Here is a 14,216-nt window from a genome sequence, read left to right on the forward strand (position 1 = left end):
AAAGCTTCGAAACTCTACTAATTGCTAATAAATAATGCTTAACAAAAAATGAAAAAAAGATACTAATTAAAATAGATTATGATTAAGTTTTTTTCTACATTAGAATAGAAATAGATTTTCTAAAATTTGATTAAGATATTAACTAAGTAAGATATTATTTGATAATTTATAAAGTCGTTTACAACTTAACAAATGTTTATTGTGGTAAAATATATAACTATTTTAACGATATAAGTACATACTTTTTGTTTCTGAATAGAGCTTTATATATTTTTTCAATTTTTAAACGTGTATTAATTTTGACTGTGATATTTCACCGTAGAACGATTACCATAAAACGATTAAATGATTAAGACGACGGACTATGTGTAGACGTAATGAATTTACGCGCGCGTGTACATTTGCTTTCAGATAAGAGCCACCGGGATAATGAGCGCAGTTTTATCGGAATAGGATTTAATCGAATGTGGCGTACAGTGCTTCTTCGTTTGCATATTACAGTGATTAAAGGGAATATTTTAATAACATCGCGTTACATGTTTATGATGCGGTAAAGCAAGGTCAAGATAAAGTAAAAGTAACGCAGCAATACATATAAAATCTAATTCAGACGTAAACAAGCTTTTTCACGATTGTACCTTCAGCAAATTGAAACGGAATATACAGGTGCGGAAAAAGCGTGAATGAAGATGTACAAGTGTTAAGTTAAGGTTGATAGACTTTCAGCACTTCTGGAAAAAAGTAGGTAATAAGTATAAAAAAAATTATGAAAAACAAATCTATATTTTTTTGATAGCACCGAATCGATTTTTTTGTTGTAAATATTCTATTAGATAATGTTTTTCAATTTTAATCGCTTTTAATTCAAGTTAAATATTCTATGGACCTTGCAGCATATGTACAAAGGTGATAATTCGACTTCAGATTACATCTCAGATAACTAATAATCTTATTGAACTTATCTAGGTACGTTATGGAGTTTTTGGAAGCATAAAATCATAATCATAATTAATTCAGTCATATATCGTTACCAAGATTCTTCTTTATCTTTATAGATGTGCTTAAACCCTTCATTGAGCATTGTATAAATAATATTCATTATAATACTTTGTCGATACGCACGTAATAACGACAGTTTTTATTAAAGCCTCATTTAAATATCATAATTAAACGTTTGGACTTTCAGAATCATAGCGCTAATTTTCTTCCTGTCTTAAATTGATTGACATATTATAGCTTGTAGTGATAATAAACATACTTTTTAAAAAATATAAAAAAAAGCAGATTAGATTTAAAAATATTTTTTCGGAAATAGAAAACATTGTACGCTTAAAATTAAATCCCCAATTAAGTGGCATTCTTTTTATACAATGCAAAACTCATTTAAGATGCAAAGGTATGATCTCATTATTTCATCAAAATTTATAACTTATGAGTATATATTTTTGGTTAATAATTTTCTTTTCAAAAAAACTTTGTATTAAAATTTAAACAACGAGAAATTACAATAAAAATTATATTAAAAGCAATATTTGGAAATTTATTACAAACATTAAAATAACCTTGTGACATAAAGTAAATTTTTATTAAATCTATGTTTCTGATACACAAAGCATTGGGTTTTATTCTACACAGTGCACTTTTTAATCAAAATACTGCGCGATTGTGGAATGTAGAAATAAATAAATGCGCACAAGTTTATATTAATTATTCTCACTTAATTAAAAAAACATTTAAACAAAAGTTTAAACTGTTACGATAAGAAATAAATTTTTGATTGGCGAATCAATATATAGATTTGCATTGAATCATGCAGCATGCTTTTATGGCTATAAGGTTAATCCATAGAAGGGAAGGAGAGGAGAGAAAAGAGAAAGACGGTAAAGGGCTGATTCTATGTATCTCAGGGGTAAGTGGTGGTGGATCGCACAGGGAGGGCGATACGTTCGTTCTCGCGCGGGAAACGCCGCCAGTAGCACCGCGTTTGTAGACCGGTGCGGTTCCTCTTTGACTGATCTTACCGCTCTCTCTCTCTCTCTCTCTCTTTCTCTCTCTCTCTCTCTGATTTTGCTTTACTTTCAATTTTTGCTCCAATCGCTTTAATTGAGCGTTAATTGATTATAAATTCGTAAGTACGCGATTAATAATACTTTTTTTTTTTTTTAATCGGAAACGTATTGAAATCGACAGATTTGTGCTGCAAACCTAACTATCAATTCCAAATACGAAATATTGTTTTTAAAGTTTTCTATCTCTTTTTGTATTGCTTGAAATTTGTATATGTGTGTGCGTGTGTGTGTTGCCAATAATTTTTTTAAAAATATTTGAATTTTTCGTGAAAACTAGCGGGAGATAAATATCACGGAAAATAGGAAGAACGTATGGCGATCGATAAGTATTGTTTTGTATATTTACATACGTTAATTAGTTTTTAACTTTTATAACTTGTAAATTGAATCTAAAATACAATAAAATAATAAAACAATAATAATTCTAAAAAGTTTATTATTAAATTTATATGTTATTATCGTTTATATATATTTCTACGAATTTTTTTCTATAGCATAAAAAGTAACTACACATTTCGTTGCTTTTCATACAGAGTGTTTTAAAACTTACAGATATTCTTTTAACAATACATTCTCTGATTTATTTAAAGTTGATTTTTTTATACAAAATAATATAGAAACTTTTATCTTGCATGATTTAAACACATAACTCTGATAAATTGCGTAGTGTTAAATTTGATCCGCGAAATTAAATTTATTTCATGATAAAAATTCAAATATGTTTTTATTTGCATTAGAATGAAATGTCCATTGTTCGAAGGCGTATATGTTATATGTTCTCTCGAGAATGACACTCGAGTATGACAGTGTGACATACAATATTATCATATCAATGTTTCATATAAAAATATCAAATATAGTTTCCTAAATTCTGTGATTCCCTCCGCATTCATAAATTGTGCGCTTGCTTTTATCCTCTTTATTTCTTATTTTGTTCCCTCAACTAGCTTTACAATTAAGTAGATTATAAATACTAATTTTTAACAAAAAGCTTTAAAATTGATCGTTTCGACAAAATATTCTTGCAATTATTTAAGAATATAGTTTAATTTAAAACAATATGCAAAGAAGAGATTAATAGATACAGATATATGACTTTTACCACCAACCTATTGTATATTATACTGAATCAATGATTCCTTTGAATAAAAGTTTTGTGTAAATGCACAATATATTCGGCAATTACACAGAAATATAAATTAAAGAGTAATTTAATATCGCATATGACAACAATATACGACACAAATACATGCAGCTTATAAATTTATTATTTTTACTATTTAGTGTTAACACTTTATCAAAGTAAATTTCTTAGCATTTGCCGTCGCCGTCTTTGCAGTGATTTTCTAAACATCTATGAATTACGTTATCACTTTATCTCAGTATTGCAAAGATTAAAAGAAATACTAGTAGAAACTTTTTACTAAGATACTGTCAGCAATCTCTTTTCGATAGTTTTGTAGTTGCTTGTTTCCATTCATCGATAAATACAGACGACCGGATTTCCGTACAGCGGGCAGAGATGCTGCATACGAATCGGGAAAGTTTTTGATTAGGTGCTTTAACTTCTTTTTCGCACATTTAGGTCGGATGTGGGCTCTTCGAGTTTACGTTTGTTGAACTATATTTGCTGATCAAACGTGTTCCGTGTGTCAATGTCTCTGTTACAGAACTCACGTACCTAAATATACAGTTGAACGAGGCAATCTTATAGCAACAGTTTTCGCTTATTTATATCGCCATTTATCATTAAATTTCAATTTTCGCGATTGCTGAAAATAGATGTCGAAATTTTGTCATCAAATAGCCAAATTACATATTAATTAGTTTAATTTGTTCGCCGTACCGTTCATAGGTCAATCGGGCGCAATACTCGTGATATATTTAATTCAGATACATGTGCATATTACACTTTTATTTTACAATTTGCAATTGTAGAATATATGTAACGTTAATATAAAAATAAACAAAACAATTTATTGAATTCATATTTAAAATAGTTTGTTAATTTTCAATATATTCCTCTATATTTTTTTCCAAGTAACGTAAAAATATGTATTGTTTAACTATACAAGTAAAAGTTCAAATAGGCAGTCTGCTAAACAAACCCTTCACATAATATCCTGCATAAACTAGATCAAGGTCTCAGGGTTAGCAATCTATAGTTAATTAAACATTATAATAGGGACAGAGTAAGTTAATACATCTGCAGTAGGCATACTATCCTCATTATATTCGTCCGTTTCATATTCCTATTACTTTACCTATATTTAGATAATTATCTTTCTATATAACTTGTAAAGCGGAATATTCTCTTTTATATTATCCCTTTAACACAATCATTTTTGCATGTAAAAAGATTTGTCAATTTTCTTTACTTTTAATATAGTTATTTAAATTAGTTTAGTCTCATTTTTATGAACTCAGTTGGATTGTATTTTTAATCACAGATTTAAGAGAGAAATCTCAAATCTCAAGAGAGAAACCTCGATACTTTAATATAAAAAAATAATAAAAAATATAAATAATTTCGAAATCATAAACATTATTATAACATTAACAAAAATTATTGTTGTACTCATAGATGTTTTCAAATTATTTACGATTTTTTTACCTAAAAGCAATTTTTTGCAACGTGCTTCTAATTGCTGTTACAATGCATGCCTATTTTTGTAATATAAAATAAATTGCAAATGCGTCAGTAAGTGTTAAATCAGAAAATACTTAATGATAATTACGACACGGAAATTGAGACTATATGATTGAGATTATATGATGAGCTTTTTCTGAGATAAATAATGCGAATACTCGTTAAAGAGATTGAGTTATCTTTTCGACATACAATTAAAAAGTCTAAATGCAAACTTTATATTTCATATAACTGATAGCTTACTGTACAAATAAACTTGCTGAAAAAATTATAACTTGTAAATAACAAAATGGGAGTTCTTTGTAAGATCAAAATACAATTGAAATACATATTCAAATGTACAACTTAATAGCGTAGAACAAAAGTGCCATGCATTTTTAAACAAACCAGTTCGTATTCGAGCTTTACACGAATTTATAGTGGTGTTCGTTCGTGCAATCAATCCTATTGTTTTCCGTGTAACCGTGCATGAATTTTTACACGCAAATACTACCGTATTAATTTTTTCAAAAACTCTTAAAAAGACAAGGCGCGTCTTCATGAGTAATTAAGTCATTTATGAATAGTTATGCTAAGTACATATTCCCTCTCTCTCTCTCTCTCTCTCTCTCTCTCTCTCTCTCTTTCTCTTTCTGCGTATAATTTGAAAATAAGCGTGTGTGAGCAGGCACGTAAATCAATTCTAAATTGTAAGATTAATGTTCACAATATAGTATAGGTGTAAAATGTTTTCTTAATGTGTTACCATAAAAGCTGAATCTCTTTTTGACATTGTAAACGACTTTTATTCCCTTTTGCACAAAGGGTCTCAGGGAGTCATTATAAAATCTGACACACAGATTACATGATTAAAAATCATCTTTCTGATACATTCCTCTTTCTAATATGTTTAAAAATTGCATCAGATCTAATCATTATTTTAGTACTACTCTAAATGTTCTGTCACCTAAATGTGTCTCGCACTTGTGCAAATGCCTTTGGCGATACTCCTTTACGCATTTATGGCTTATAGTCACAGTCTACCAAACATCAATACGGTAGATTTAAACGTTTAATTACTTTCATTACATCTGACGTGAAGCTTATAGCGTTTATTCGCGCATTTTCTCCTTTTCATTTCGGTATGTCACAATCTAGTTTACGCCTTTCGGTTCAATACAGCGGAAAATCTCGTAGCGCGGTTGCGAGAGTAGACTCACACATAATATCAAACATCGGTTTAATATATACCGTATATATGTATGTACATCAAATATTATGCAGTATGTGTTAATTTACCCGTACGACGTAATATTATACATTATTTATCAGTAAATCACAATGCGTTAACGCGAGTACAGAATGCGCATTAGAAACATTATGCGATTAACTATAATAGAATGAAGTACACTTGCATCATGAATCGCTAACGAGAGAGTTGCTATACAACCTCATGAGAGCTAAAGCTTTACTGATAAGTAAAGCGTTGAAAAGTGAGACAAAAGAAAAAAAGCGTGATAGCATTTTTTGACACGAAACGAGAGAAGCGCAATCGCTTGACACTTTTCGCACGCATTCTCGCGACCGTTTTCGATCTTTAAGACCTTAAACAATTAAAATCAAGCATTATAAGTCATTTTCATAAATCTGAAAACGATTCATGCGCATTGCTTTTAGGAATCCGTCTCTCCTTTGGTCATTAATATTCAAACGCTGTAACTTATGCGTAGCCCCCGGAGGAATGATGACGCACTCGTGTTCCTCGAATATTTCAGAGAGAGAGAGAAATCATAGAAGTGCGTCGAATAAATTCATACATAAATTTCACGAGAACGGTTCCAATTTAATGTGAAATTTCTCGCCAATACACATGTTCACATTCAATCCGTAAACTCTAAGTATACCTCCTCCACTCGCGTATATCTTATCCACTGTTACGAAACTTCGCAGTACAAATAAGCCCGCCATCGTGTGATAAAATTTTAATCTTTCCATTATTTATGACAACCACGGCAAATAATGGATTTTCGGATAGACGGATAATAAGTTCGAAGATTAATGTTCGGTTAATACGCAATCTTTTGCGCATTATCAGTTGCTATCTTAAAAATTAATGCAATCATGTTGCTAAGTAAAAAAATTAAAACTTACAATTAATGGAAGTCTAGTATGTGGATTAATGCCGCATATCAAAATTCGGAATTAATGTTCAATATACATTCATGAATAAAAATTTATATATTATATGCGCTAATGTGCATACAACTTTATTCGCTTTTGGTTTTTAGTATAATTTGCATTTTAATATTTTCCTAACATAGATTTGCTTCTTATGTTCTCGTCTCTACCAGAAGATGATGTGACGTAAACAAATTTTAGCATACAGCTTGGAAAGTCGCAAATCATACAGCATAAAGGATGAAGTTGGCGTTGTCGATATTAATAGTGATAATAACGGTAACGAAGATTATAATGATAAAGCTGTAGGATTGGCACGGGATTTAATGAGAGTTAGTGAATAGCAGCATCAGGTTCGTCGTTGAATTTATCGATATTTCGCGTCCAAGAAAAAACGAAAAAAGTAAGAATACGACAAAAAAAGGAAAGAATTATATCATAAGAAATTGGTTTGAAGCAAAAATACAAAGCAATGCTCGAGATCAATTTTATGTTTTTTTCATAATTAATTTTTTAATGAGGGTTTTTAATTTTTTATAAGAGTTTGTTATATTTATTTTCATAATATTTCATATATTTATCATCTTACCGTGAATATGTATAACGCACTACATAAAAATTCCCACGTTTCATGACACTATTATGTTTCGCAATAATGCTATCCTGAAGAGAGAACCGGCGCTGCTTACAAATAAGCTCACTAAACACGCATATTTATGTGTTCCATATATTTGCGTTAAGTACTGTTTTAAAAGTGTTTATGTGCTATTAACATGAACTCCTTGTAATTCTTTAATTTGTTTTGATATACGATTTGACGGTGATAACATATTGATCTCAAGCTTTTAATCGCATAACATCTATAACACGAAGGAGCAACATTTTGTCTCAATTATGAATCTTAATATCTTTGATCCCCGGATGCAAACCTTCCCACGATGTTGTGTTCTATGGATCATGAATCTAGCAAGATCGTAAAATGCATATTGCAGTTAATAAGTGTCGAGAAAATTAATGCAGAGATCTGTTATTCTCCCACAGCTAAATAAAACTAAATATTAGGTCTATAACTTGAAACCCGATTTTTTTATGTTCGTGAACCTAGCATATCATTTTCCAGCAGATCAAAAATAAAAGAGAGTTCTTGTCGCATGCAGTCGAGTTCTATAGTTCCTTATAGTTTTTAGTAATAGTTCTGGTGATTTTATCCAAAAAAACACCAATCGAAAAAATGATCTGCTAACTTCCCGTAGCAGATCATTTTCTAGCAGATCAAAAATAAGAGAGAGTTCTTGCCGCATGCAGTCGAGTTCTATAGTTCCTGATAGTTTTTAATGATAGTTCTGGTGATTTTATAAAAAAAAACACCAATCGAAAAAAATGATCTGCTACGGAAAGTTAGCAGATAAAAAATAGAGGACACTGAACATATATGTGATATGCTGGCCGTATATTGATAGTTCTGTTGATAATTAAAGAGTTTTCGTGTAGTTCTGAGCCAGTACATTGCTTTTCCAAAGAGTTCTGACGACTAAAATAATTAGAAAATTTTTTAACAATTATTTTACCCGAAAAACACGCATTTTTGTACATATATGTGATATGCTGGCCGCATATTGATAGTTCTGCTAAAAATTAGACAGTTCTCTTCTAGTTCTGGGCGAGTACATTGCTTTTCCAAAAAGTTCTGACGACTAAAATAATTAGAAAATTTTTTAAACAATTATTTTACCCGAAAAACACGCATTTTTTAGTATATGTGTGATATGCTGGCCGTATATTGATAGTTCTGTTAATAATTAAAGAGTTTTCGTGTAGTTCTGGGCGAGTACATTGCTTTTCCAAAGAGTTCTGACGACTAAAATAATTAGAAAATTTTTTAAACAATTAATTTACCCGAAAAACGCGCATTTTTGAGCATATGTGTGATATGCTGGCCGCATATTGATAGTTCTGCTAAAAATTAGACAGTTCTCTTCTAGTTCTGGGCGAGTACATTGCTTTTCCAAAGAGTTCTGACGACTAAAATAATTAGAAAATTTTTTAAACAATTAATTTACCCGAAAAACACGCATTTTTGAGCATATGTGTGATATGCTGGCCGTATATTGATAGTTCTGTTAATAATTAAAGAGTTTTCGTGTAGTTCTGGGCAAGTACATTGCTTTTCCAAAGAGTTCTGACGACTAAAATAATTAGAAAATTTTTTAAACAATTATTTTACCCGAAAAACACGCATTTTTGAGTATATGTGTGATATGCTGGCCGTATATTGATAGTTCTGTTAATAATTAATAATTGTTTAAAAAATTTTCTAATTATTTTAGTCGTCAGAACTCTTTGGAAAAGCAATGTACTTGCCCAGAACTACACGAAAACTCTTTAATTATTAACAGAACTATCAATATACGGCCAGCATATCACACATATACTCAAAAATGCGTGTTTTTCGGGTAAAATAATTGTTTAAAAAATTTTCTAATTATTTTAGTTGTCAGAACTCTTTGGAAAAACAATGTACTCGCCCAGAACTAGAAGAGAACTGTCTAATTTTTAGCAGAACTATCAATATGCGGCCAGTATATCACACATATGCTCAAAAATGCGCGTTTTTCGGGTAAATTAATTGTTTAAAAAATTTTCTAATTATTTTAGTCGTCAGAACTCTTTGGAAAAGCAATGTACTTGCCCAGAACTGCACGAAAACTCTTTAATTATTAACAGAACTATCAATATACGGCCAGCATATCACACATATGCTCAAAAATGCGCGTTTTTCGGGTAAATTAATTGTTTAAAAAATTTTCTAATTATTTTAGTCGTCAGAACTCTTTGGAAAAGCAATGTACTTGCCCAGAACTGCACGAAAACTCTTTAATTATTAACAGAACTATCAATATACGGCCAGCATATCACACATATACTCAAAAATGCGTGTTTTTCGGGTAAAATAATTGTTTATAAAATTTTCTAATTATTTTAGTCGTCAGAACTCTTTGGAAAAGCAATGTACTCGCCCAGAACTAGAAGAGAACTGTCTAATTTTTAGCAGAACTATCAATATGCGGCCAGCATATCACACATATGCTCAAAAATGCGTGTTTTTCGGGTAAAATAATTGTTAAAAAATTTTCTAATTATTTTAGTCGTCAGAACTCTTTGGAAAAGCAATGTACTGGCTCAGAACTACACGAAAACTCTTTAATTATCAACAGAACTATCAATATACGGCCAGCATATCACATATATGTTCAGTGTCCTCTATTTTTTATCTGCTAACTTTCCGTAGCAGATCATTTTTTTCGATCGGTGTTTTTTTTTATAAAATCACCAGAACTATCATTAAAAACTATCAGGAACTATAGAACTCGACTGCATGCGACAAGAACTCTCTCTTATTTTTGATCTGCTAGAAAATGATCTGCTACGGGAAGTTAGCAGATCATTTTTTCGATTGATGTTTTTTTGGATAAAATCACCAGAACTATTACTAAAAACTATAAGGAACTATAGAACTCGACTGCATGCGACAAGAACTCTCTTTTATTTTTGATCTGCTGGAAAATGATATGCTAGGTTCACGAACATGGTTTTTTTTTGGAAAAATTAAATCTTTATTTAAGAAACAAATGAAAAAATACATTAATCAAAGTATTGGCCATCATTAGATGTGACTTTTTCCCAACTTTCTGGCAATAAGCGGATCCCACGGCGAAAGAACGACTCATCTTTAGAGGCTATCCAGTCAGAGGCCCATTTTTCGACGCTTAAGAGTTGAAGTGTTCCTCAACAAGTGCGTGTGCCATCGACCGAAACAAGTGGTAGTCGGAAGAGGCACAGTTTGGTGAATAAGCCGCATGGGGTAGCACTTCCCAGCGAAGTGCTTCCAATGTTTCCTTGACAGCCTTAATGACGTGAGGTCGAGCGTTGTCATGAAGCAAAATCATTTTATGCTGTCTTGTCTCATATTCTGGTCGTTTTTCGCGCAATGTTCGGCTCAAACGGATTATTTGTTGTTGGTAGAGATCCCCTGTGACTGTTTCACCAGGTTTCAGTATCTCATAATATACCACACCCTTCTGGTCCCAAATACAGAGCATAGCCTTCTTCTCATGAATATTGCGTTTTGGCGTCGATGTCGATGGTTGGCCTGGATCGCAAATAGTTTTTCGGCGTTTGGGATCATCGAAATAGATCCACTTTTCATCGGCAGTCACAATTCAATGCAAAAATCCCTTTCTTTTTTGCTTGGCAAGCAGCATTTCGGAGATGGTTTTTCGCCTTTCGATATCTCTTTCTTTCAGTTCATATGGCACCCATCTTCCTTCCTTGTATAGCTTTTAAACGCTTGGAAATGGCTGCTTGAGCAACATCCAACGTTTCTGCAAGTTGATTTTGTGTTTGATATGGATCTTCATCCACCAATGCTTGCAGTTCTGTATCTTTGAATTTTTTTTGCTGGTCTGGACGTTCTTTATCATTCGTGTCAAAATCACCAAGTTCGAATCGAGGAAACCATTCATTGCAAGTTGTTTTCGATATAGAGCAAGTTCCCTATAAGCTTCAAGAAGCGTTTGATGAGATTCAGCAGCAGTTTTCTTCAAATTGAAACAGAAAAGCAAAGCTTCGCGCAAATAATGCTTATTTGGTTGAAATTCAGACATTTTGTTCGCAGTAAAAAACTATGTTGTCACAAACACAAACTTTTATATACTGAATATTGTTGACAGATGTCAAAACTATAAATGATGCCTTGTTCAGTTATTACAGTTGACGATTGTCAAAGTTACAGTTTATCGCTAGATGGCGGATTTCAAGTTATAGACCTAATAAAACAGACCGATAATCACGAAATGCATCTTAATATTGAAAGAAATAGATTCTGTTTTGATATACACGCACACACATACCGTCTTCTATAATTCGATATTGGAAATACGTCGTACGTCAATAACATGGAAAAAGAAAAGATGATGTTATTGGAAATTGTTATTGGATATGACTTTGGCGGAATCACTGATAAGAGGAAGAGAAATGATACTCTGTTAGCGATCCAGGATTTAAATAACAATCCTGAATAGTTATACGATCAATTCTGTATATGGGTAGATTTATATGCACGTCAATGCTTTATATGAGATAAAAAATAAAGAAAAAAATCTTTTACAAAGATAGGTCATTTAAATTTTATTTTTTAAATTATAACAAATGAAAAAAGTGCTCGTCTTTCGCTGTTCTATTCATCACTCTGAAAAAAATGTTTAAAACATATAGAAAACTGTAGCAAGAAAATGTGATGGAGTTTTATAATAAATACATAAATCACGTGTAAAACAACCACGTAGGTACGCGGAAACATATCTTAGAAATTGTGGTAGAATATTTTGTAAAAATTCGTGATAAGTAGCTCTACTTAGTCTTATAGGTGCGAAATTCCATATTGCGTTACAGTAAGAAATTAGCACTTCGAGCACTTACTTTAATTTGTTATAACTCAAGAAACAAACTCTCAAGACAATCTACAATTATGTTTTTTCCTCTATTTTTCATTCTGCATTTATTCTACGAAGTAACATTTAAGAATCAAGTATATAAAATTGAATGAAAGACTTTTGTTAAATCGAGCATAGTAAATGGTTTCTCAAACTGTTGTTTAAACCTTTTTCTTCCGTTCTTGAAAATTTGATGGAGTAGAACGGTAAAACATTTGCAGCGTTCCGTACTTTATCACGTAATAGATTGCGATATTTCATGATGTTGCAGAAACACGTTTATATATTGCTGCACCACAAACATATATTTAGCATTCTTTCTTCGATTCGATTTTGGCTCTTATTTGCCAAACCAGTATCTGCAATCTAGTCAGTAAACAGTAATTTATCCCGATCTCGTACGCAAAAGGTCCTTTATATCAATTTGTGTGTCTAACTTCATCATCTAAACTGTTTACGAAAAGATCAATGCAATCATAGCACAAATTTCTATCGAACAAATCAATAGTGTAATAATTACCTTTCTCTGGACATATTTACAATAACACGATTCGCTGCTATCGATTATGAAACAAAAGTTATCATTTCCGACTACACTACATAGACGTATTATTACAAGAATATTTCCCGATCGTTACTGATATGGAACCGATCGCAACATTTCTCGTATAATAACCACATCACATTGCATATTCGCATTTTAGTCTCTTAACATAAATTTCCAATTTTAAAACTGATTTTAAATTAGGCATTTGATCATTTATTTTACTTCATGTTGATCATAAATATTTAAGTATTTTGCAGCACGTACATTTCATTTAAATTCATGCACAATAATTTCCAAGAAAAGCCTGTTCTAAATCCACATAAGTCATACAATATATTTCGATAATTCAAATCTGCAGACTCTTGAGTTTGCAATTACGTGGAATTTAGGATGCTAATTTAAGTATAGAAGCACATTAAATAATTCTATAAACTAGAAATTATTTTCCTTTAGCCGATAAGGAGGGAGATAAATGTGTGCGTATATTCCTTCGAAGCGTAATTTCCTTTGAAGATTTGTACGACCGCTACTTTTTACATTTTCCTAACGTTATCGCTACTCTTGCCAATAATTAGTCGGACTTTCTATGAATTGCTTTATTTAATCTGTGTTTAATTAATTTTTACGGCTGCCGCAACTTTTTTTGTTTTGAAATATAAACATTAATAGATTATAAAATCTTGGATTTGTACATCGAATTCATCAGAATCCAAAGCTTTGATTTATTGAAACGTTTGTTACGTAAACATGCTGTATTTAAGATAGACGTATGCTTTTGCATTGGTTTTCCGATAACGAAATATTTGATTGCACATGCAAAAGAAAACAGAAATGATTTTGTTCGTCGTGTACACCTGTCCACACAAGACTAGTTTTCCTTCTTTTTTTATTCATTTAGTTTGCATTACAACGCGCTTCATACTGATATCGAAGAAATGTAAACAATTTTTTTATGCGTTACTATCATTGATTTACGTCTTGTTTATTAAGAATGGTCAATATTAATAGTCTTGCATGCATAGATACGCTAGTAAAGAAAATCTTCGATTAAAAGCGTTGTAGTACATAGTCTTATCTATTCTAATTCTAAACTATGTTGTGTCGAAATTTTAATAATAAAAATTTAGGGATTATTTTATAATATAATATTTTTCGTTAATTTATAATAAAAAAAAAAGAAAGGAGAAAAATAGATGGCAGTATAAATGAGTTGAAAATCCACCGATCCTCTCATTTATACATATATGTTTGATATCAAATTGCGCGCACACGCGCGCGCGCGCACACACACACACACACAC

The 14,216-nt window shown here is 31.3% G+C and overlaps 2 protein-coding genes across 5 annotated transcripts in view; one reads left to right on the forward strand and one right to left on the reverse strand.

Moving 5' to 3' along the window:
* Positions 1 to 14,216, reverse strand: part of LOC105669157 (neuropeptide CCHamide-1 receptor-like) — a 60,739-nt gene that overhangs the window by 33,430 nt on the left and 13,093 nt on the right. The gene's annotated exons all lie outside the window — the stretch shown is intronic.
* The window catches only part of LOC105669263 (neuropeptide CCHamide-1 receptor-like), a 28,950-nt gene that overhangs the window by 4,631 nt on the left and 10,103 nt on the right, over positions 1 to 14,216 (forward strand). Inside the window, exon 1 of one of the 3 annotated variants that reach the window (XM_067352997.1) lies at positions 1,724 to 2,128. The exons of 1 other annotated variant lie outside the window; for it this stretch is intronic. The gene's annotated coding sequence lies outside the window, so the exon portion shown is untranslated. Of the gene's footprint in view, positions 1 to 1,723; positions 2,129 to 14,216 lie in introns of those variants that run through there. One more of the 3 variants, XM_067352996.1, reaches the window with a different exon arrangement.

This window comes from Linepithema humile, chromosome 4 (genome assembly GCF_040581485.1).
Source record: "Linepithema humile isolate Giens D197 chromosome 4, Lhum_UNIL_v1.0, whole genome shotgun sequence".
NCBI lineage: Eukaryota > Metazoa > Arthropoda > Insecta > Hymenoptera > Formicidae > Linepithema > Linepithema humile.